The sequence below is a fragment of the Camelus ferus genome, chromosome 16, assembly GCF_009834535.1.
Source record: "Camelus ferus isolate YT-003-E chromosome 16, BCGSAC_Cfer_1.0, whole genome shotgun sequence".
Lineage (NCBI taxonomy): Eukaryota > Metazoa > Chordata > Mammalia > Artiodactyla > Camelidae > Camelus > Camelus ferus.
Genome location: NC_045711.1, coordinates 8,156,201 through 8,178,377, shown reverse-complemented (window position 1 = coordinate 8,178,377; position 22,177 = coordinate 8,156,201). Strand labels below are relative to the sequence as shown.

General features: G+C 41.8%; 1 long non-coding RNA gene across 1 annotated transcript; it reads right to left on the bottom strand.

Annotated features, from left to right (window-relative positions):
• Positions 1-5,373: 5,373 nt before the first annotated feature.
• On the bottom strand, positions 5,374-20,942 carry LOC116669195. Its single transcript, XR_004326549.1, has 3 exons — positions 20,781-20,942; positions 7,505-7,776; positions 5,374-5,642 (listed from the first exon to the last, which is right to left on the bottom strand). It is a non-coding gene; the product is annotated as an uncharacterized LOC116669195 (long non-coding RNA).
• Between the last annotated feature and the right edge of the window lie 1,235 nt (positions 20,943-22,177).

The window sequence follows — 22,177 nt, the reverse complement described above, 5'->3', positions numbered from 1 at the left end:
GACAAAATACCACAGACAGGGTGGTTTAAACAACAGAAATTTATTTTGTCTTAGGTCTGGACATTGGAAGTGCAAGATCAAGGTGCTGGCAGGGTTGGATTCTTCTGAGGCTTCTTGTCCAGGCTTGCAGACGGCCTCCTTCCTGCTGCATCCTCACTGGCCTTCCCTCTGTGTGAGCACATTCCTGGTAGCTTTTCTTCTTATAAAGGCACCGTTCCTATTGGATTAGAATCCGCCCTTATGACTTCATTTAATCATAATTACCTCCTTAATGGCCCTGTCTCCAAACAGTCACACTGAAGATTAGGACGTCAACACCTGAATTTTGAGGGGGTGTATAATTCAGTCTGTAAGAACAAATGTATGCTCAAAATAAGGTGCACAACATAGAACTGTGTCCCTTAAAAAGATGACTTTTACTCTATGTAAATTATACCACAATACACACAAAGAATGAATTATTCATTTATGCAAAAATAGTACTGTGCATTTAAAAAACAATTTCTGTGAGTATCCAGAGAACTAGAACTTGTTCGTTTTTATGATCTATTTTTTTAATGTGGAAAAAAAAAAAAAACAAACCTTAGACACCTCCCCTGCAGCAGTAGTATTGAATGAGTTAAGTGTATCCTTGAAGTGATAACTGTTTTTGCTTCTGTAATATGGTTAGTAAAGAGAACAATTCAGGGCAGAGAGTTCTTGCAGAAGAAGGCTGCAAATGTAGGCTACCTTAGGAAGCCACTGGGAGACTGGTCTGGAGCAGCAGATGGGAAAGGCTGCAGACAGCGGTGGTAGCCAAATTCACACTTTCCTGGGTAACTTGTTTGAGGGCTAGTGGAGGTCAAACTTGAAATAACTGAGGACAGATTCAGGAGCAAACAGTCTGGTGCTATGCAACGTGTATGGCCTAAAATTAAAGCTTGGATGTAGATGGGTTGACATTGGCTTTAATATTGGCATCTCCACTTATTTCCTTGGAAAGGTGTCTAAGGAGTGATGAAAGATTTTTTTTTTCTCCTCCTCTAGAACCCCAGAGCTACTTTCTGGAATATTTTGTTAAGAATCTTTCCCTTATTATGACAAATTTAGTACCTAAGACCTGGGGACGTGTTTTTTTTCCACCCAGGAGCATTTGGCCTCTGAGTCAAAAGTATTTCTTCTGCCGTAATTGGGGTTTCCACAGGATCCCCCAGGCTTGATAGCAGTAGTCCAGTTGTGGGGTGAACACAATTCATAGGAGAATGTTGGCTGGGAAGTCCACTGCTCCATGTGGTGGGAAGCGTTCTGCTTTAGAAAATAGGAAATCTGGGCCACTGAGCAGGTTTTTTTTTCACCCTAGGTAGGTGATTTGAGGTAAGGAATCATTCTTCTTTGGATTTCATTTTCTGACTATGTGAAGAGAGCATGTTGACTTAATTGATTTTTTAGGTCCTATCCAAGTAAGATATTCTGATATTCTATGGTTCAGAACTGGAGAAGGACCTTACTGACTGATTTATACAAGGCTTGACATAGCATTGTCTCTACGTGGAGCCCTGTGTGGTGTTCTGGACAGTCAGTGATGAACAAGCCAGACCCACTGCTCTCCCAGCCTGAGCCTGTACTTCTGTGGCAATGCTACCTGTCCGGGGTCAACTCCTATTTAACAGTCTTATCAGTGACATAGAAGGCATGTTCATTCCATTTGTGGGAGGTTCAGAGCTGGGAGTGGTGACTCTGTAGAATCTGATTCTTGCCATGTCAGGCTAAACAGCAAAACAAAACAAAACACTTTTTAAAGTTTGGAAAGACGGACCAATGCTCACAAGATAAATACATAAGGTACAATTAAGTACAAGTCGAAGGAAAGTCTTTAACTCGGCTTAAAAGAATTTAACTTTACAGGTGCAGGATAAGACATATAGGGTGATAGCTTTAAGCATCTGACACACTCTTCTGCTTAGTCACCAGGGGTTACAGAGTCACAAAGTGACATCAGTCACAAAGTTGGAAAAGAAAGGATTGAGTCTTCCCAAGATCTCTCCGCTTGACAGTTTTATAACACCAGCCATATGGTTGGGAATCAGGCCCTCGTCTCTCCCACTCAGCACTCCTGCCTCCTCTTTCTTTTCTTTGCTCCTTTGAGAGCAGGATGTGCCTTATCTAACACTGTATTCACTCCTGCAGTTCTCATTTGCATGTGATAGGCAACTTTTCCCCAGTGAAATTTACTCCTGATTTGGGGACCAAGGAAGGGTCCCCACACAGCCCTCAGCTCAGGGGATGTAGGCACCAAAAAAATGGAATGAGGACCCCGAACCCTCCCCAGATGCGGCAGCAGGGAGAGGAATCCCATGATAGACAATACAGTAAAGATAACACCTGATTTTTACATCAGTCCATGTGAATTTTAATCGATATCAGTTAACCACGTGGTGGAGCTGCCAGGAAATACCGAGGTCATTTTGGCCTGTGTTGACAGAAGTGGACAGTGGGCAATAAAAGAACTCTGCATGCTGTGCTGGGCAGACACGTTCACAAACATTGTGTCCCATTCAGGATATCACATTGAATGAAAGACAGTAAAATCGGAGACTGTCCAAAGAACACTGAACAAATTGGTGGTTATCCACTAAGGCTATCCACTTTGAAGTCAGACAGACCAGCTCAGGTCCAAGCCCTGGCACTTAACTGCATGCACTTGGGGAAGTTACTTAACCTCCCAGAGCCTCAGTTTCCTCATCTATGCCATGGAAATAATGAACTGTACCTGTCTCGTGGAACTCTGGCAAGGATTCTGATGATGATGGTAAATTATGATCTGCATTTGAAGGAGTTAGAGTTATTGAGCCAGAAAGTTGAAGACTTGATGGCAGTGGGGGTGAGGGAAGTGAATGGGAGGTGAGATCTATCTTTAGATATTTGAACAACTGCTATTGGGAAGAGTTATCAGACTTACTTTGTGTGACTCACATGACAGAATTAGGTCAAAGAGAATGATTTGCAAAGAAGATAATATTGCCTCAACACGTGGCAGAAATTTTCGACAATTAGCATCGTTTAAAAATACAATTTAAGACCATGCCTGAACGCTGAAGCAGGTGCTGGTTTCCATGTCTTAGGATGGTTCAGGGGGGAGTCCTGTACTGGGTGAGTGAGTTCGGGCTTTTAGGTTCACAAACTTGGCTGTGCCTGGGAGCAGAGCTTAGGAAATTCAAACAAGCCCTTCAGGTGGTTCTGATCATGCCAGTCCCTATACAGGCAATTTAGACCCGTTGCACTGGAGGATGGGTCCCCTGGCACTACATTAGGATTCTGGTGGGGAGGTCCTGAGAGCAAGGGGACAGGAAGATAAAAGAATGCCAGACATATTTTGGAGTCATTTGGGTCAAATGGAGATTTCAAGTAGAAGGGTGGTTGGAGTCTGGTTGGAAAGAAGTTAGGGCCAGGGTGTGGAGAGCTTTAGATGTGAGGTTTGGGAGTTTGAAGTTACCAAGCAGGGTTCCATGAAACATGCAGAGTAAAGGAAGTTACGAAAATTCCTCATTTTGAAAGGGTGAACTGAGTGATAAATAAAGGTAATTCCAGATTATTTCTTTCCTCACCTATCTTGGAACCCACAGCTTGAATTGTCACTCCCATTTTCCTCATTCCTGAGCTGCTGTTAGTTGGACAATGTGTAGTGACTGATCCATGACATTAAAGCAACTTTTCATCCCCAGGATGTAGAAAGGAAGGGAGGGCTTTCCTGTTGGTACTTCTCCCAGGTAGTAGAGGATGCAACCACGAGTCTGCTCAACTGAAAAGCAACAGTCTCAAGATCACAGGCTTGAAGACGTCAGAGATGTCTAGGGCTGGAACCCAAAGTTCAGCATTTTCCTCTTAAGGGACAAGTTCTTCTGCCTACGTCCAGCCTACTAAATTCCTTGATGTAAGCTCTTTTGTTTTTAATCTCAAGGCACTTCTGAAGTTAATGAGTTGCAGTTATTAGCTCTGTTGTAGTAGAATGCACAGTAACAGAAGGGGAAATGAGGCCATTAGGGAGATACAGTTGGGTGTTCTGAGACAGCATATGGAGGAACTGCAACTGATCACACTGACCAATTTGTCTTAAAAAAAAAAAAAAGTCTAAAACCAAAACCTACTCCCAAATCCCTAGAGAGCCAAGGACACAAGGAAGTTCAACATGCGAGGCAAATACTGTACTTGCACAGTGTCCCTTCTGACATCTGCCCACATCCTGAAGGCAACGTCCCTGAGGATGGTTTCTTGTGGGAATAAATCTCACCAGGCAGAAAGAAGAGTGGGGCTTGTCAGAAGCTCTAAATTTAAGGGCTTGTTTCTCTTTCTCAACTGTGGGATTCAGGGCCAGCCAGGTTCCATCACCTGTTTCGGGGTAGAGATACCAACCTTGCAGGGTGTTGCGTTTTGTGTGTGAAACACCTATGGCCATAGCTACAGTTTGATGAATGCAGATTGAGTTTGTGGTGGTCTCCACTGCAGCCTGGCTCTCCGGCTGGGCCAACACATGATTTGCTTGACTCCACCTTTGTGCCCTTCGAGAAGACACCACCATTTTCTAGGATTGCCCCCACTTCTAGTAATGTTCCTGGCCAAACATGTCTATATTTGCATCTTTTCAGTGAGCACTGTAAGAATGCACTCAAGGGTTTGGGAGTTCTACTGGTTTCTTAGAGCTTCTCTAACAAAGTACCAAAACCTGGGTGACTTAAAACAACAGAAATGTATTGTTTCATAGAAGTCTGAAGCCAGGGTGTGAGCAGAGACGAGCTCTCTCTGATGGCTCTTGGGGAGCATCCTTTCTTGTCTCTTTTAGCTTCTGGTGTTTGCTCTCAATCCTTGCTGCTCTCTGGCTTGTACAGGCGTCATTCCAGCCACATAGCTGTCTTCTCCCTGTGTGTCTCCACATCATCTTCCCTCTGTATGTGTCTAGCTCTGTGCCCAAATTTCCCCTTTTTATGAGGACATCAGTCATTTTGGATTAGAGTCCAACCTAATGACCTTATTTTAACTCGATTACCTCTATAGAGATGCTATTTCCAAACAAAGTCACAATCTGAGGTACAGGGGATTAGGACCTCAGCCTAACTTTTTTGGGGGATGCAGTTCAAACCATCACAGGAGCCACACACGTCTGGGTTCAAATTTCGGTGCTGCCGTCTCTTAGACACGATCTTGGTCAAGTTATTCATCTCTGTAACCCTCAGATTTCTCATCTGTAAAATCAGGACTATATTATTAACCACCTCAAAGGGTTGTTTTGAGGATGAAAGGAGATACTGTTTGCCAAGTGTTGGCAAGTGATGAAGGAGAAAGGCATTTTCATGGACTTTTTCGGGGGGAGGGTAATTGGTTATTTATTTATTTATTTATTTATTTATTTATTTATTTATTTATTATTTATTTTAATGGAGGTACTGGGGACTGAACCCAGGACAGTGTGCATGCTAAGCACATGCTCTACCCCTGAGCTTACACCCTCCCTTCCAACCCCCTTGACATATCACTGCTTTTGAGACAGAGGAAACCCTTTCCAGAAGCCCCCTGAAGAGCTGGGTCCTGTTCCCATGTCCACGATACGAGAGGCTGAAAGCGAACATCTGATATTGTCAGTCTCAACAATGGGAGATGGGCCCTGCCAGCTGTAAAAAAAAAAAAAAAAAAAAAAAAAAAAATTAATACCCTGAAACCTCAATTAAATAGGGCTGGGAGACCAGAAAAGGATATTCTCATGCCCTGTGATGACATCAGAACATCAGAGCCCAACAGGAAGAAGGAGAACCCCTCTTCTTTCCTGGCAAGGACTCAGCCAGTGAAAAGCCATGGACACTGTTTACTGTAGCCTTCCCCACTTCCTTTTCTTCTCTGCAAAAGCCTTCTCTTTCCCTTGCCCTGAGGGGACCTGCACATGGCTCGCATGGTTCTAGACCCCAAATTACCATCTTTTACTGATCCTGAGTAAACCCATCTTTACTGGAGAAATATCTAGCCATCTATTTGTTTTAGGTCAACACACCAAAGAAGAGGTGGGTATGGGTGGGAAATAATCACGAAGTAGGCAATCAACGGCGTCTGCTGGAGCCAGATAGCCAGATACTCTTCCCTGCCCAAGGGAACTCAGGCTTTCTCTGGATATTTTGTACAATAGACACTCAGGTATGAGTTGACTAAGGGTGGACAGTGGTAGAAGTGATGTTCTTCCCACAGTGATATACAGGGACCTGAGTGGTAGTCCCTTCATCCCTTTGTGACCTGAAGTATCAGGTTTAATTGAAGAGTTGTCCTTTCCTCAGACAAGGATACAATTTTGCCATCAAGGGCACTTGATACACTGGTCCCTTTTCCATCTCAATAAAGGGCTAAGACAGAGACCAACCAGATATATTGGGAGCTTATGGCAGGGGGAGGTTATTCCTCAGACTTTGTTCAGCCTCAGAGACTAGACTTCAGATCCCCAACTATCCAGGAGGGTTTAGGAAAAATAATAGATGAATTCAGGAGGATAGAAACAGTTATTTTCAAGCACGTTTCTTAACATGGAATACCTTCTTCAAATAGAAGTTTACAAAGAAGCTCAATATATAAAATATATTTCAGCTGAGCTATTCTGGTTGGAACAGGGTTGGCTGGGAGACCCAGGCCTCGTATGTTTACCTTATTCCTTTGCAGGGTCCTTAACGACTCAACCACCCAGGTGTTCAGAAACCACCAGGTTCAGCGTTCATCGGTGACAATGCTATTTCCAACCCAGCTCCATCATATTGATATCTGATTTTGAGTATGAGGAAGGAGACTGGAACCTCTCTAAAGCAGCAGGGAGCCCACAGGCCAGCTCTCAAGGTCCTGTAGACCTGTGGGCAGCCTCCTTCTCTGTGATTTCTTCGGAATTCTACAGGGCTCCCTGATGGAGAGGGCTTTCTGTGTTCAGCGAGACCGCCATGTTTCCCCCAGGCATTGAATCTGATACTGACTTCAGGGTACAGAGGATTTCTTGGCCTTTTGGTACAAAGCTTCTAGAACCTATAAGGTTCAGTTTTCCTACAATGCCCCCAAGGTATACAGAGGGAACCGGCCTTCTCCATAGCATTGCTTAGGATCACAGGCAAGCATTCAGATCCTTGCAACATCTGAATGTGTATTCAGATCATAGTCTGGCACAAATCTGGTTGTGTGCCAATGTAGGCCAGTGGCCAGAAGTAAAACCCTACACCTGCCACACTGATTTTCAACCTGTCTTTGCATCTTTCTAGCTGTACAAACTTCAATCAATTACTTCTCTACTTTAGTTTCATTATATATAAAAAAGGAAGAATCATATTCCCATCTTAGGACTGTCGTGAGTTTTAAATGAGGTAATGTGTTTAAAAACACCTGTTCTGGTGTCTACTGTCACTAAGCTCCCTTATTGCTGCTGGGGTAGCATCTGGCAGGTGTGCCTTCAACCCCGTCAGATACTTTGAGTTCCCAGCTGAATCACTGTCACCACTTTTACTATTAACATTACCTTCAACCACTTGACCCTTCTTTCAAAACCATGATCATTGCTGAAAAAGCCTCAACCATCCTGTGAGGCAGGGCCCGGCCAGTTAGAATGTCCTGTAGTAACCTCATCACCGCTTCCAACTGAGTACCACAAGCCGAGGGAGAACAGAAAGAAACTGGGTGGGATCTCATGCATGCCTAGGTACTCTGTTATCTTGGCACAGGCGTGGGCAAAGCGGCTGAGAAGTACACAGTGAGCTGGACAGGAAAGGCCATGGCAGGAAGAAGGATGTGCTGTGAAAAAACAAAACAAAACAAAGTAAAACAATGACCTTTTGACTATCTAAAGCCCCGGCCTGAACACTAAATGACTTGGGACACAAAGGCAATTTACGTTTCTCGTAAAATCTAAACCTGGAGTGATAACGGTATTGTAGTTACGATGGAGTTGGATGCTTAAGTAGTTAAGGGTGAAAATCTCTCCCAGACTTCTGGCCCCAATCCCAGATCTGCTAAAATAGACTCTTAATAATGGGACCTGAGCATCCACGTTTTTCACAAGCCCTTCAGGTGATTCTGTTTAGCACACTCGTTGGTTGATTTGGGGGACCCATGGTACCTACTCCAAACCCACATGCTTGGTTATGTGCCCTCCCAATGTGGTGCAGAAGTCCAGAGGCACAGGATTTCTTTTGATTTTGAATAATGATTATCATGTGGGCAGCATTTTGTAGTAACTGAAGGAACTCCAGTTTGGGAGTCTGAGACCTCAAGTCTGATCATCAATTTCTTTCAATTTCCCATGGGAATTTGGACTAATCATGTAACTGCTGTTTCTCAGAGATAACGATTGCTCCTTATCCTACTTTATAATCCTCACAAAGTGTTTGTGCAATCTCAGGGCAACCAGGATTATCTCTTATATGCAATGTTACAAAATTTCTTCTAATCTTAGATTTTTCTATGCTTCTCAATTTCTTTAGGCAAATTATAGGCTGTCACGTTTTACTTATCTTGAGCTTGACTTCACACAATCACAGTTAAAACACCAGAAAGGAAAAGCACATTTATATATCCACACACATGCAAACATACACTCTGTGTGTGTGTGTTTTTCTCTCTCTCTGACACACACACCTTTAATTAAACAGCAGACCACATTGCACTAAATCTCAAGAAACAGGCCATGGCAGTAATCTTAGACCCTTTTTCAGAGCTGATTTGCTCTTACTTTACGTGTAATTCTAACAGAACTTGGGGATCTGACTCCCAAGACTCATGGAGAATAAAAGCAGCAAACAGAACAAAAATGAGATAAAATGGGTAGGTATGCTGACAGCATCAAAATCTAAGCATTGAATGTTCAACAGCAAGCAGAAAAAGAAGAAAGAAAATGATTATCACAGAGCAATCCGGAGCCACTGAGTCTGGGGACATATTACCCTTTGTGCCTCTGTGGACCCCGGCAATACTGTGCTACAGCACAGTCTGATCCCTTCTGTTTTGAGGGTGACCCCACATCATCAAGGAGGCTAAATTAAGTTCTGTGTTTTCTGTTTAGGAACCATGGACATTGGGTCCTCTAGCTAAGAAAGGTTTATATCTAAAATGTCAAAGAACCTTCAGACGAGATTTGATTTCTGAGAATCATTAGAATCATAGAGTTTTAGAATTGGAAGGCACCCTAAGCACAATAAAATTATAACAGATTAAGTAGTTCTCGGACAATGACCTGCTCCGTTGAGCTGACCGATCTGATGTGACCTTCTGCTACTCATGCATTGAAGCTGGTCACCCAGACAAAGGAAGTCTTTTTGCCATCTCAGTGTTAGATAAATCTTAGGATCTTCTCCAAAAGCACAGAGAAGGAAGTTAGAGGTAAAGGAGAGAATTTATAAATTGCAACACAATAGCACATGTTCAAACAGCCTTCTTATTTCATCCCTGTAAGTACCTGGTATTCTCCACCGCATTGACAGCATCCCGTCCGGATTCTATCTGCTCCACCCTGCCCCGCCTCACCGGCCCAAATCTCTCTCTATTCTTCAGTCTAGCAGTGCCACCTCCTCCAGGAAGCTGTCTGGAGCCTTCAACTGAAACTGATCTCGCCTTCCCTGAATTTCCGTGGGATGTTACTGCTCTCTCTCATGGTACATTTCAATCTCTACATTACATTACAGGTTTTTTTTTTTTTTTTTAAATTATGGCATCTTCTTCTGTAAATTGCTTAAGGACAGAATCTAGACTTGATTCATATCTGTGTCTCCAACAGCACCTGTCGTGCTGTCTCACATATAATAGGTGTTTGATAAAAACCTATTGAATAAGTAAATGAATGAATCAAGCCAGTCAGAAATCTATACTTTGCACTTGTCAATGCTCCCTGGTTGACATACAGAAATAGGAATTCTAAGGGAAACACGAATTTATAGAGAAAGGCATTAATATAGAAAATGTGTGCTCTGATTCTTTTCCCCTTAGGAGAGTAACAACAGTCCCTCTTCTTAAAAAGTGGGGCTGAAGACTGGTGGCTTCTCTCAAATGAAGAGAAAGTCATTGAACATCATGATGTGGCTTTGCATTTATTGTATCTTCAAAGCACATTTGCTTGACACTCCGTGGTTCGTTGGTTGTCTGACAAAAGCAGTCTAATGACACCTGATTCTTGCATAACAAATTTGGAGTTTTCAAAATACTTTAATATATGCGATTGCTCTTGGCTGTCATAACAAAGTATGATGGCAGGTAGGACAGATGTTAGTAGCCTGGATTTTCAGGTGAAGATTCTGAAACTCAGTGACCCAGTATAAATTCCATGTGAGAAGTGTCAGAACGAGGGCCATTTTTGCCCCCTCTTGGTCTGGTGCTCAAGCCAGTAGAACACACAGAAATAACGAATTCAGACCTTTCTTGTTTGGTTCAGTCCAAGCGTCCTTTTGCGTCTTTGAATACCTCCAGTAAGCACTGACCTTATCACCCATTTTACGTTTCCTAACTTGTATTGCCAGTTTTTTGTTTTGTTTTGTTTTGTTTTGTTTTTAAACACAGAGATAATGTGATGGTTAATATGATATGTCAACTTGGCTAGGCCATGGTACCCAGATGTTTGGTCAAACATCAGTCTAGATATTGCTCTCAAGGCATGTATTTTTTAGATGAGATTAACATTTAAATCAGTTGGCCTTGGGTAAAGCGTATATTACCTTTCTTAACGTACATGGGATTTACCCAGTCAATTGAAGGCCGTAAGAAAAGAAGACAGAGGTTCCCCGAGGAAGAGGAGGTCTTGACTCCAGAAGCCTTGGCCTTGAGCTGCAGCATCAGCTGTTCTCTGGGTCTCCAGTCAGCCTGCCTGCCCTGCAGATTTTAAACTTGCCGGGCCCACAGCTCTGTGAGCAAACTCCTTAGAATAAATCTCTCTCTTTCTCTCTCTCTCTATCCACACACATCCTTCTGGTTCTGGTTCTGTTTCTCTGGAGAATCCTGACTACTGAGAACAATTCCTAATTTGTGAGGATAATTTGTTTAATAAATGCATTTAAACTAAACATAAAAGGACCCGATGAGTTCAGCATGGTACCAGACTTTAAAAAACGAAATAGAAACAAAAAACTTCAAAAAACCAAAACAAAAAACAAAAAACAAAACTCTAGGCCTCACTGGAAACAACTAGGGTTTCAACTTCTTACTCTGAAAATTGACCATTAAAGGGAAGGAGGCAAGCGTTTATTCGGCCCTTACTATCCTAGAGAGTAAGCCCTAATTGATGAAGATCATTCTTCTCTACAAAAGAATTCCAGTCAATAAATTTGGAAGGAATGGTGTAATTAGACCTATTTTCTAGCTTCTAATGCAACCATTCATTCATGGATGAAACCACGAAATGGTTGAATGAATGGATGAGAAACTTTACAATGACTCAGTCATGTGGACACCACCTGAATCCACTCGTCAATGTGTGTATTACTGAAAGCAGGGCACCCAGACACCGTGTACCTCCCTGCACGAGGCAACATACAGCACCCAGAACCATCTATGAAGGATTCTTGCCAAAAAAGAAGTTGAACCTGAATCAAGCCTTTAACCAACTTCAACATATAGGAAATACAGCAGCTGGAAGAACAAATTTGAAGCAAGCGAACAATGAAACAAGTGAGCGAACTCCAAGTGGGTAGGGAGAATAAGAATGAAAGGGGTGTTTGTTATTCATAATTGTGCTGAGACCAGAGACCCACTGGGACTGTACCACGCAAAATGAGAAGAATGCTCATCATAAGAATCTGAGCTTGCTGATCACAGTAGCATGACCCGATTTTGCTCACCTATTTCCATCTTCTTGGCATTTAGTCAACATTCAAAATCTGTCTCCTGAGTCAGGCCAGACACTAGTCCTTTGTCTGCTGAGTCTGCAGGAGACACTGAAAAAACTTGCCCACTTGATCCTTGGAACCTGGAAGCACTGCATCTCCTCGGGCTCCCAGGCAGAGGTAGCCCCATGCCAGTCTGTTGGCGTGGAGGCTGCAGGTGAAATGCTCTCCCAAAGGCCTTTTGCCTTTCTTTTAAATACTTGTAAAAGTAATAGATAGTCATTGTAGGAAAAATTGAAGACTGTATCTAAGTAAAAAAGAAGAAAGTTTTTGCAATTGCCCAGGGCTCAATACTGTTAATATTCAAGTGCATGTATGGAAATGTTTATGCCAGTTATAAAATTCTGGGTTTTGAAGTGAAAAAAAAAAGTGAACAAAGGGCCACAAATAGCAAAATATCCTTCTTTCTTACGGGTGAATTTTATTCCATTACATACATGTGCTGCATCTTCTTTATCCATTCATCTACTGATGGGCACTTAAGATGCTTCCATATCTTGGCAATTATAAAGAATGTTGCTGTTAAAAGTGGGGTGTATGTATCTTTTTGAATTAATTTTTATTTTGTGGTTGGCTTTATTCCTTTGATAACTATGTAAGTTTAAAAAGCTAAAGCTCTAAATGGTCCTACAAACAATGAACAGTACATATATGTAAATTTTTTTAAATGTGCAGTATATTGTGTATATGGATTTACATGCAATACATTGTATATGTGCAGTCAAATTGTAACAATTCTACCTAATAAAAGTGAAAAATGAAACAAAAAAACAAAAACAAAATTAAAGGAAAAACTAAAAAAAAAGAAATTTAAGTGCATGTGCTTTTAAACAGACATATGTGTATTATACTTTTTGTACCATAATGGAATCATATTGTAGATGCTACTTGGAAATTTGCCTTTTTTCACTTAATATTATATCATTAACATACTACCATGTTAATGAATTCACTTGTACCATGAATGTATACTATTCCATTGTAAACATGTACCATAAGTTATTAAACTACTCCTGTTTTTGAACATTTAGCTTGTTGCCAACATTTTGCTCTTTATTCATCTTTGTGCGCATTTCTTATATACTCATTCAATTTTTTCCATAGAAGATATTTCTGAAGTTGGAACTACTGGGTCAAAATGTTTTCAAATTTTAAAGGCCTTTTGGTATATGTGTATATATATATATATATCCATATCTGGTCAAATTGCTTTGTAAATAACTTGTACAAATGTATATGCCCAGCCGCATCATGTGAACACTCATTGTCCACATCGTCAACATCATCACCACCACCATCAGCAGCAGCAGCATCATAACAGCTAATGTTTATTGAGCTCTGAGTATGTGCCTGGCAGAGCATTCTAAGCATTTTATTCATAGCAATTCATTTAATTGCCACAATTCCTCTCTGGTGGATACTATAATTATTCAAAATGTATGATGGGGAAACCGGTTATATATGATTGTATTTTAAAAATAGAAGTAGGTGAGTGAAAAAAGAAAAAAAAAAACTACCCTTCAATAAATGTTTTTTAAAAGTTATTTCCCCGTCTTAAAATTCCACTCTATTGAGCAGTCACTGTTAAGTTTGTGTGTACTTGTCTAGATGTGTTCTATGCATACAAAAATATGTGTGTGAATGCACTTTGTTTTTTTAAAGACAGAAGAGATCATACTATATATATCACCAAACTCCTCTGCAATCGGCAGTTTTCTTCTACTGCTATATCATGGCCATCTTTCCATGACAGTTCATGCAGGTTTACCTCACTCCCTTTTACAGTTGCATGACATTCCATTCTTTGTACGAATGCGCCATATTGGCTCATGTCTCTCTCATCTCCCCAACCAGGCTGTAAATTCTGTAAATCTCTGGCACCACTCTTTGTCACTTAGCAAGGTCTGAGCTCATAGACAATGAACACTGAATGGAAAAACTTGTTTTCTGTAGAGCGAATATTTTCCCTGAAAATCCATGTATATACAATGGAACTGCCCATTGGAGAAATGCCATCCTAAGCAAGTTATGAATCTCTAAGCTTTAGTTAATGCCTTTAACAACTGGCTGCAGTTAGTTGCACATTTTTGTAGGAGTTGTAACTCCTTTGAAGTTTACCAAGCAGTTGCATCATCCCAAGCATCTCAAGTAGTTTGGAAAATCACTAGAAATTACTCGAGAGACCTGGGTTCTGATTATTGATCATGCCGGCTGTGACCCTGAGCAGGGCACCTTTCCTTTCTGCTTCTCTTCACTGCTGCATTAAGGGTTGGGATGGGGGTCATGAGGACCCTATCTAGCTATGAGATCCTATGAATTTACAAGCCAGGGCAAAATCCACCTCCGTGAGCTCTGCATCAGGATGGGCATGACGGCTCATGTTCCCCGAAGAATCATTTTAACTCTTGGCATGGACGCTTGACATTTTTTTAAGATGGAAAAATACAGAAAGGAGAGCATGTCATCTAGTCTTAGTGCATGAAAGAGAGAAGTGAGCCCCATTTGCTGTAAGGTCCCCCAGAAGCAGAGCAGGAGAAAACCAGCCAATGTTATTCATCCTCTCCTACTTCAAGCACCTTCCAAACAGCTTTGCAACGATGATTTGAAATGCTCTGTTATGCGGGTGCAGGGAAACACTAGGTAGGGTCGTACAAAAATTCACTTATTTTATTTAGAAAGTGAAAAAAGGTACCAACTGATACATACACTATGATTAATAATATGAAAAATAGATATAAAAGTGGCAGAAAATGCAACAAAATAGTTTAATGATTATCTCTGGGTTATGGGTGATTTCTATCTTCTTCTCTGTACTTTGCTCAAAGTTTCCCTAATGAATAGACATCCCTTTTATAGTCAGAGAAATACAATCAGAAAAACACAAATACTAGTAAAACATCAAAAATACAATTACATTACATTAAAAAATAAAACAATTACATTAAATGCGACTAGGGATCACTAAGTTAAAATCTTTCTTTAACTTTAACTTTACCTCATTCTTTTCCATTTCTGTAAACAGGTATTAATTTTAGAAGGAAAAACAACCCCGTTTAGGGCAGTTGCCCACCCCAAGTTCATTCTCTCCCTTTTCCTTTCTCTCCTTTTCCCCTGAATTTGGTGGGGAAAGTGTCAGTGTACCCTGAAAAAAAATCTGCATCTTCCAGGCTTCCCAGCAGATGGAGGTAGACATTTGGTTTAGTTCCAGCCAATGAAATAAAGGTAGGTGTTGTTGAGTGGGCCTCTCAACTGACTTGACTGCCACATGCCCGTATGCCCTTCCCTTCTAATTCCTCTCCCTGCCTGGAACTCAGATGTAAGGTCTGGTACTGCAATGGCCATCTGGTAATGAGGAGACAATTTCAGAGCTAGAAATCATTACATTAAAGCTAGTGGGGCAGAAATAAAGGTAACCTGGGACCTTGGGGGCATCTTGGAGCCACTGGACCAGGCTGAACTATCTCCCTGCCAACTTCAAGCCGTAGGAGAGATAACAAAGTCCCCATCATGTTTAAGCCACTGTGTCTTTTGTCTTTGTTGGACATAGCTGAGCACAATTTCCAAGTAATACATCCACTTAAAAAAAAAAAAGCTTTTAAAATCCTAATCACTGTGACCATCTTAAAACAAGGTTTTAGGAGGAAGGGAATTGAAATTCACTTAGGATGAAAATAAAAAGCAATGTTCTACTAAAAATTAGTAGAGGCGCCAATAGATCTAATCTGTTTCACATTGTCAATGTTCCACTCTTGGTGGTAAGTTCATTATTTTTACATCTGGGGACAATAAGTTTGTTACTACATCCTGGCAACGAGGAAATCAATGCAGGGCCATATGCCTAATTGGAGACCATCTATCACGGTGTATGCTCCTTCCAGAGAATGCAAAACAGACCTTGACTTGAAGAAGCACCAACGTGAGGATAGTTACTAGAAATGTCAGATGGAAAACATGTTAGAATATGGGGTGTGTGCACGCATCCTGTGAAAGAAAAGGACCCAGCCCTCCATTCATGCTTCCTCTGCAGCTCCCTGGTCAACAGCAATGCCACAACCCAAGGCACGTTTTCAGGACAAATCCTCCTGCTTCATTCTAAAAGGCCAGGGGAGAAGAAAGGAGAGAGGCAGGGTCAAAAATGCCAGAGCTGGAAGGACCTTGGAAGGTTGTTCATTAACTTCCATGCTTTCTTCCTCTAGGTGAGCAAGTGAGGCTTCGTGCCTCCCAGGAAGTTAGTGACTGTTAGAATTGGAACCCAGGGCAGCAGCAGAGTCTCATGGCACAGAGGGACGTGGCAGTACCAAGTCCGGGAGGGACCTGCAACCATTCTCCTGGTGGTTCTGTAGAGGCATCTCCATGGAGGAAGAAGCAAAGAGGGAAAGAGGAAGTTGGGTGACTTTGGGGGCCCTGGGGCCAGGATGGGTAGAGAGGTGGGAGGACTCGCCTCTATTGCCCCTGTTTCCCAGCCCCCCTCTTCCCTGTGCCTGTGGGGTGACAGCCCTGGCATCACCCAGGCTGCTTCATCCATCCGCAGATGACCTGCCGCATGTTCCTGGTCTTCCATGTCTGGGGACATCAAAGCAGCCCAGCTGCCCCGCTCCTGTGTCTGGGGAAGTCTGTTAGGATACAAGATAGTAATAACTATTCTACAATTGAAGTAAAAAGTCCTCTTTTTTCCAACAGGACGAAGATTTCCTAATGCATTCAGTCCTTTACTGGGTCCTGTGGGGACTGAAGCAGACAGACAGGGCGCTCACTCTTTTGTTGGAGATATTTAAGATCCAGGCAGGAAAGGGAATTCAAAGGAAAGGGGTAGGGTTTACAAAAGGAGAAGATCTCACCTTTGCATATTAAAAAAAAAAAAAAACAAACAAACCCAAGAAACTCATCAAGGAATTCTGCCAAAACATCCTTAGCCATACAAAAACCTAGTCTAAATTTGAAACCTACTGCTCTTTATTTGTTTATTTGCCTTTAATTCCATAGATCAAGCTCTTAGACAGGGTACCCGTTCCCACTCATCCAGAGCAAAATCTAGGGTTAGGTTGGGAAGGGGAGATTGGAAGCAGATTATTCTCACTGGACATGGACAAAATCAGGAAGCAACATGGTGGTGTGTCTTCAAGGTGAGTGTACGGGGAGGTCCATATGATGTACATAAAACGTGTAAGTGTATGTATACGTGTATATACAAAATATAACTATCTACAAACCTAGACTTATTTAAATATATAGAAAAATGTATACTTATTTAAATACACACACAGATGAGCACTAAAGTTTTCTACACTGAAAGGAACGTATGCCCAGAGGTGCTTGGAAGCCGCTGGTTTAGACCGTGGGCTTTAGAATCTTAGCTGCCCCAGACGTGTACGATGGGGAAACTGACAGTACTTCTTAGGGTTGTCGTGAAGATACAGACAGTATATGAAAAGCACTCGGCTGGTTTTCCTGCTACCTGGCAAGCTTCGTGAGGACAGGAACTCACATCTGCTGGCATCTGAATGTACCCCCCGGGGCCTGGCACCAGGTCTGCACTGAGTGATTCAGGTATCTGTCAAAGAGGTGCGTGGTTAACAGGTATACTCGGTGGCTTCTCCGTCACAGCACCGGTATCCGTGCTGCCCCGGCAACAACACTGGAGCATACACAAGTCAGAATGACATTGTGACCGAGACAACCTTCAATTCACCCCCTATTTAAAAATAGGGAAATCATTCACAAGCTTAGGTTCCTTATTTTTAGTAACAGACGACTTGCAGACACCTCATCACTGATGGTGATTCACCAATGTGCTATGACAGTTGTCACCGACCTTACACCCCATGACCTAATCTGATTGGATTCTTTCATGAGACATGTTTACACAAGTCACCATATAAACAGTGCTTTTTAAATAAAACCCAAAAAGGTAAAGGAGATGAAATGTATGGAAAGTATCAGAGCAGGAGAGATTCAAGTTAAATTTAGGGAGACTTTCTTGTTGCCATTTGAGAAATCAATTTGCTTCTTGTCTGGACCTTCTGGTCTTCCTGCTGAGTATGTTTCTAATGACTGTTACATACAAGTTTTTCTCCAAAATTCTATCTATCACTATATTTATGTCTTCCTCCCCTAATGGCAAGCAACTTTTCACTGATAAATTTCCATGGTAAGAATGTCCTTATCTTTAATTAACTAATTAATTAATTTTTTAATGGAGGTACTGGGGATTGAACCCAGGACCTCACGTGAGCTAAGCATGCACTCTACCACTGAGCTATACCCACCTCTTGGATAAATTGGGAGTTTGAAATTTGCAGATACTAAATACTATATATAAAATAGATAAACAACAAGTTTCTTCTGTATAGCACAATATCTTGTAGTAACCTATAATGAAAAAGAATATGAAAATGAATCTATGTATGCATACAGATGATTGAAACATTATGCTGTACACCAGAAATTGATGCAACATTGCAAATTGACTATACTTTAATAAAAAGGAAGGGGGAAAAAAAAGAAAGAAAAGGAAAAAGAACATCCTTATCAATTCTGACAAACAGTTCAGATTCCAAATTCCACTGCCACGTTTTCCTTGAGCCCTTCTTGGGCAATTTTAAGCCTCCCCCACCCCCACCTTGGAGTAGCAGGCTTTTCTCTCCCTTCGTCCCCTCATCCTTGCAACCAAGTCCTCATCGTTCTAGTATCTTCTGAGCCTTGCATGTCTGTCAACCTTAGATTGCAGCTGAGGCCACCAGGCTGCAGGTACGCCAAACAGAGAAGCAGCAGATCCCGGCACTTGGCTGGTGTTTAATTAAATAATGGCTGAGTACAGAGAAGCTTTGAGAAAAAAATGTCTGTGCAGACAACTTCCCACTGTCTTGGGAGGATGTGCAATAGCTGAATAGCTGAATAACTGAGATCTTTCTTAATCTTAGTGTCACAAAATCCTCATCTGGAATCCTGACAGCCCAACAAGGTCAAAGTCGAAATGAAACTGTTACAACAGAAGTGGATAACAAGTGCCTTTTACTTTCTTTCAACCACTAGGGTTCTCAGGAAAGATGGAGTCATGAGCCAAGGGCTGTGCTTAGTACTCTTGTGCAATACTGGAACCTGTCTGCCTTCTAGTTTTCAGGGACTTCTGCCCTCATCAAGAGGACTTTGTTATCAGTACTCCCTGAAAATAAAGGCAGGGAGAGACAGATTGCAAAAGCGTGGACTTTCTGAACCCAGCAGGCCCCATCACTCTGTTATGCTGCCTGAGTTCTGGAGAGCCATGGAATTATAGGGGACACTCAGGACTGAGTAGGAATCCCAGGGTCTGCTCATCCCATTCTGCCAACCTAAAAGTTTATGCAGAACAATCTGAACCTTCCGTGGTCTCTAAGATAAGAATAATGTTTCCTCCTCCCACGAATTTTCAGGCTGATTAAATGATGCATCTGGCCCTCACCAAGTGGCTTTTGAAGTCTCTATGGGGGTATCTGGAGGAACTTGGCTTCCTTTTTAAAAAAATTTTATTGTTTTGTTGAAGTATAGTCAGTTTATAATGTGTTCATTTCTGGTATGCAGCATAATGATTCAGATATATATATGTGTGTGTGTATATATATATATATTCCTTTTCATATTCTTTTTCATTATAGGCTATTACAAGATATTGAATATAGTTCCCTGTGCTATACAGTAGGACCTTGCTGTTTATTATTTTATGTGCAGTAGTTAAGAACTGTGAATCCCAAACTCCCAAATTATCCCTCACCCTCCTCTGGCCCCACTCCCACCGGTAACCTTAAGTTTGTTTTCTATGTCTGTGAGTCTTTTTCTGTTTTGTACATAAGTTCATTTGTGTCATTTTTTTAGATTCCAAATACAAGTGGTATCATATGGTATTTTTGTTTCTCTTTCTGGCTTACTTCACTGCAGCAATGATGATCTCCAGGTCATCCATGTTGCTGCAAGTGGCATTATTTTATTCTTTTTTATGGCTGAATAGTATTCCATTATATAAATATACCATAACTCCTTTATCCAGTCATCTGTCAATGGACATTTAGGTTGCTTCCATGTCTTGGCTACTGTAAATAGTGCTGCCATGAACATTGGAGTGCATGTGTCTTTTTGAATTAGAGTTCCCTCCAGATGTATGCCCAGGAGTGAGATATATGCCCAGGAGTGAGACTGCTGGATCATAGGGGAAGTCTATTTTCAATTTTTTAAAGAATTGTAATGGCTGCACTACTGGAGAGATTTGGATTCTTTAGAGTGAGTTCTCAGCTTTTTTGCTTAAACCCAGTAGGTTTACACTTGGACCCCATAATGTCTTTTCTTTGCGACTTGTCACTTCCTGTTCTTTATTGAACTGAGAGTTTCTTACTCTTTTTTTTTTTTTCTTTTTCTAATGGAGGTACTGGGGATTGAACCCAGAACCTCATGCATGCTAAGCATGTGCTCTACCACTGAGCTACACCCATCCCGAGAGTTTCCTACTCTTATTCTTCTCACTTATCCTTTACATTCTATTTAGCAAAATCACAAGCATGTTTTCTTCCTAAAGACGTTTCTCCTATATTCTTTCCTCCTTAAAAACACAACACAAGGTGACTTTGCTTGTGTAGGTCCATTTCTCAGGTAACTCTGATAAAGCTTTCCTTTCTAGCTTCTGCCCAAGTCCCCAGCTTAGCACTGTCAGGCTGCCCTTAGTGTTACTGACCCTAAGGGGCCTTGAAATATTAAGCACCCCATCAAAGGTACTAAACATTTCCTTTAGACACTGTATTAGTTTGCTAAGGCTGTCCTGACAAATTATCACAAACTAAGTGACTTAAACAACAGAAACTTACTAACTTACAATTCTGGAAGCGAGAGGTCTGAGATCAAGGTACTGCAGGGCCATGATCCCTCCGAAGGCACTAGGGAATGTTCCGTTCCCAGCCTCTCTCTTACCTTCTGGTAGTTCCTTAGCAAGTGGTTGAATAACTCTGGTCTTCACGTGACATTTTCCTTGTGTATGTGTCTGTGCCTAGATTTCCCTTAAGGACACCAGTCGTGTTGAACTGGGGTCCACCCTACTCCACTATGAGCTCATCTTAACTAATTCCAACCATAAAGAGCCTATTTCAAAAATAAGATCACATTCTGAAACACTGGGAGTAAAGACTTCAACATATGAATTTGGGATTGGCGGACACAGTTCAACCCATCACAGGCATTTCCCTCTATTTCCAAATTTCTGCTGCACGTGGCAGCTCTCCAACCTCACAATCCTTCTCCTCAAGGCTCGCGTAAGTGTGCCTGAATCTGCCAGAGCAGTCTCTGCCTCCAAGTGACCAGGCCCCCGACTTACTGTTACCCTGTCTGCTGGCATTATAGTAACAATGGCTTTCATTGTGTTGAAATCCTACCATACGCCAGATATGTTATGTCTATTATGCTAAACCTCACCAACATTAACATTATATTTCAGTTGGGGAAAAAGGCTTAGGAAGTTAAATGAGGCATAAAAGGCTCAGTGGTAGGTGGTGACAGTGGGGGATTAGAACTCGGCATTTCCGGTACAAAGCCCCATCTTAGTGCACTCCACTTGGTGTCTGGAATATCAGGAGATGATGCTCTGTTGGGGTGTGGGGGGCAGGTATAGCTCAGTGGTAGAGTGCATGCTTAGCATTACAAATAAATAAATCTTTTATTGTAAATAAACACACACACACACACACACACACACATACATACAGACCTACATACATACCTAATCACTCCCTCCCTCCTCTCAAAAGATAATGCTTTGGCCAAATCATCAACATTTATTTTTCCTCTGCTAGAAACTACAGTCATCTTATTCAGAGGAGAAAAATCTGAAAGACCATTAGATCATTTAACAGCTCTGTATTAAGCATCTCCCAGGGGCTGACATTCTAGCACAGGAAAGAGAGACAAGGAGGAACAAACGTGGGTTTGTTCCTGTCCTTAAGTGACTGTAAAAACCCTGAGAACTGAGTTCAGATCCTGTCTCCCCTGTGGGCTAGCTACTTGGCCTTGCACAAGCTCGAACGCCTCCCTGAGTCTCCAGTTCCTTGTCTCTAAACTGCACTGAATTGTGTCTGTCTCACAGGAGAGGGGGAGGATTAAATGAGATATGAGTGAAAAGGATCTGGCATGCAGCAGATTCCAGATAAACCTCTGTTCTCTCCCTCCCTTTTCCTTTGCCTTGAAAGTGTTTTGCTGCGTCCTTCCCACAGCAATCACCCGAATTAGGCCAAACCATTGCATTTGCTTTAATACGAATTGTGCACGATGGGACACTAATGTATTAAAAGTAGGTGGGATGAGGGAGTCCTAATCCC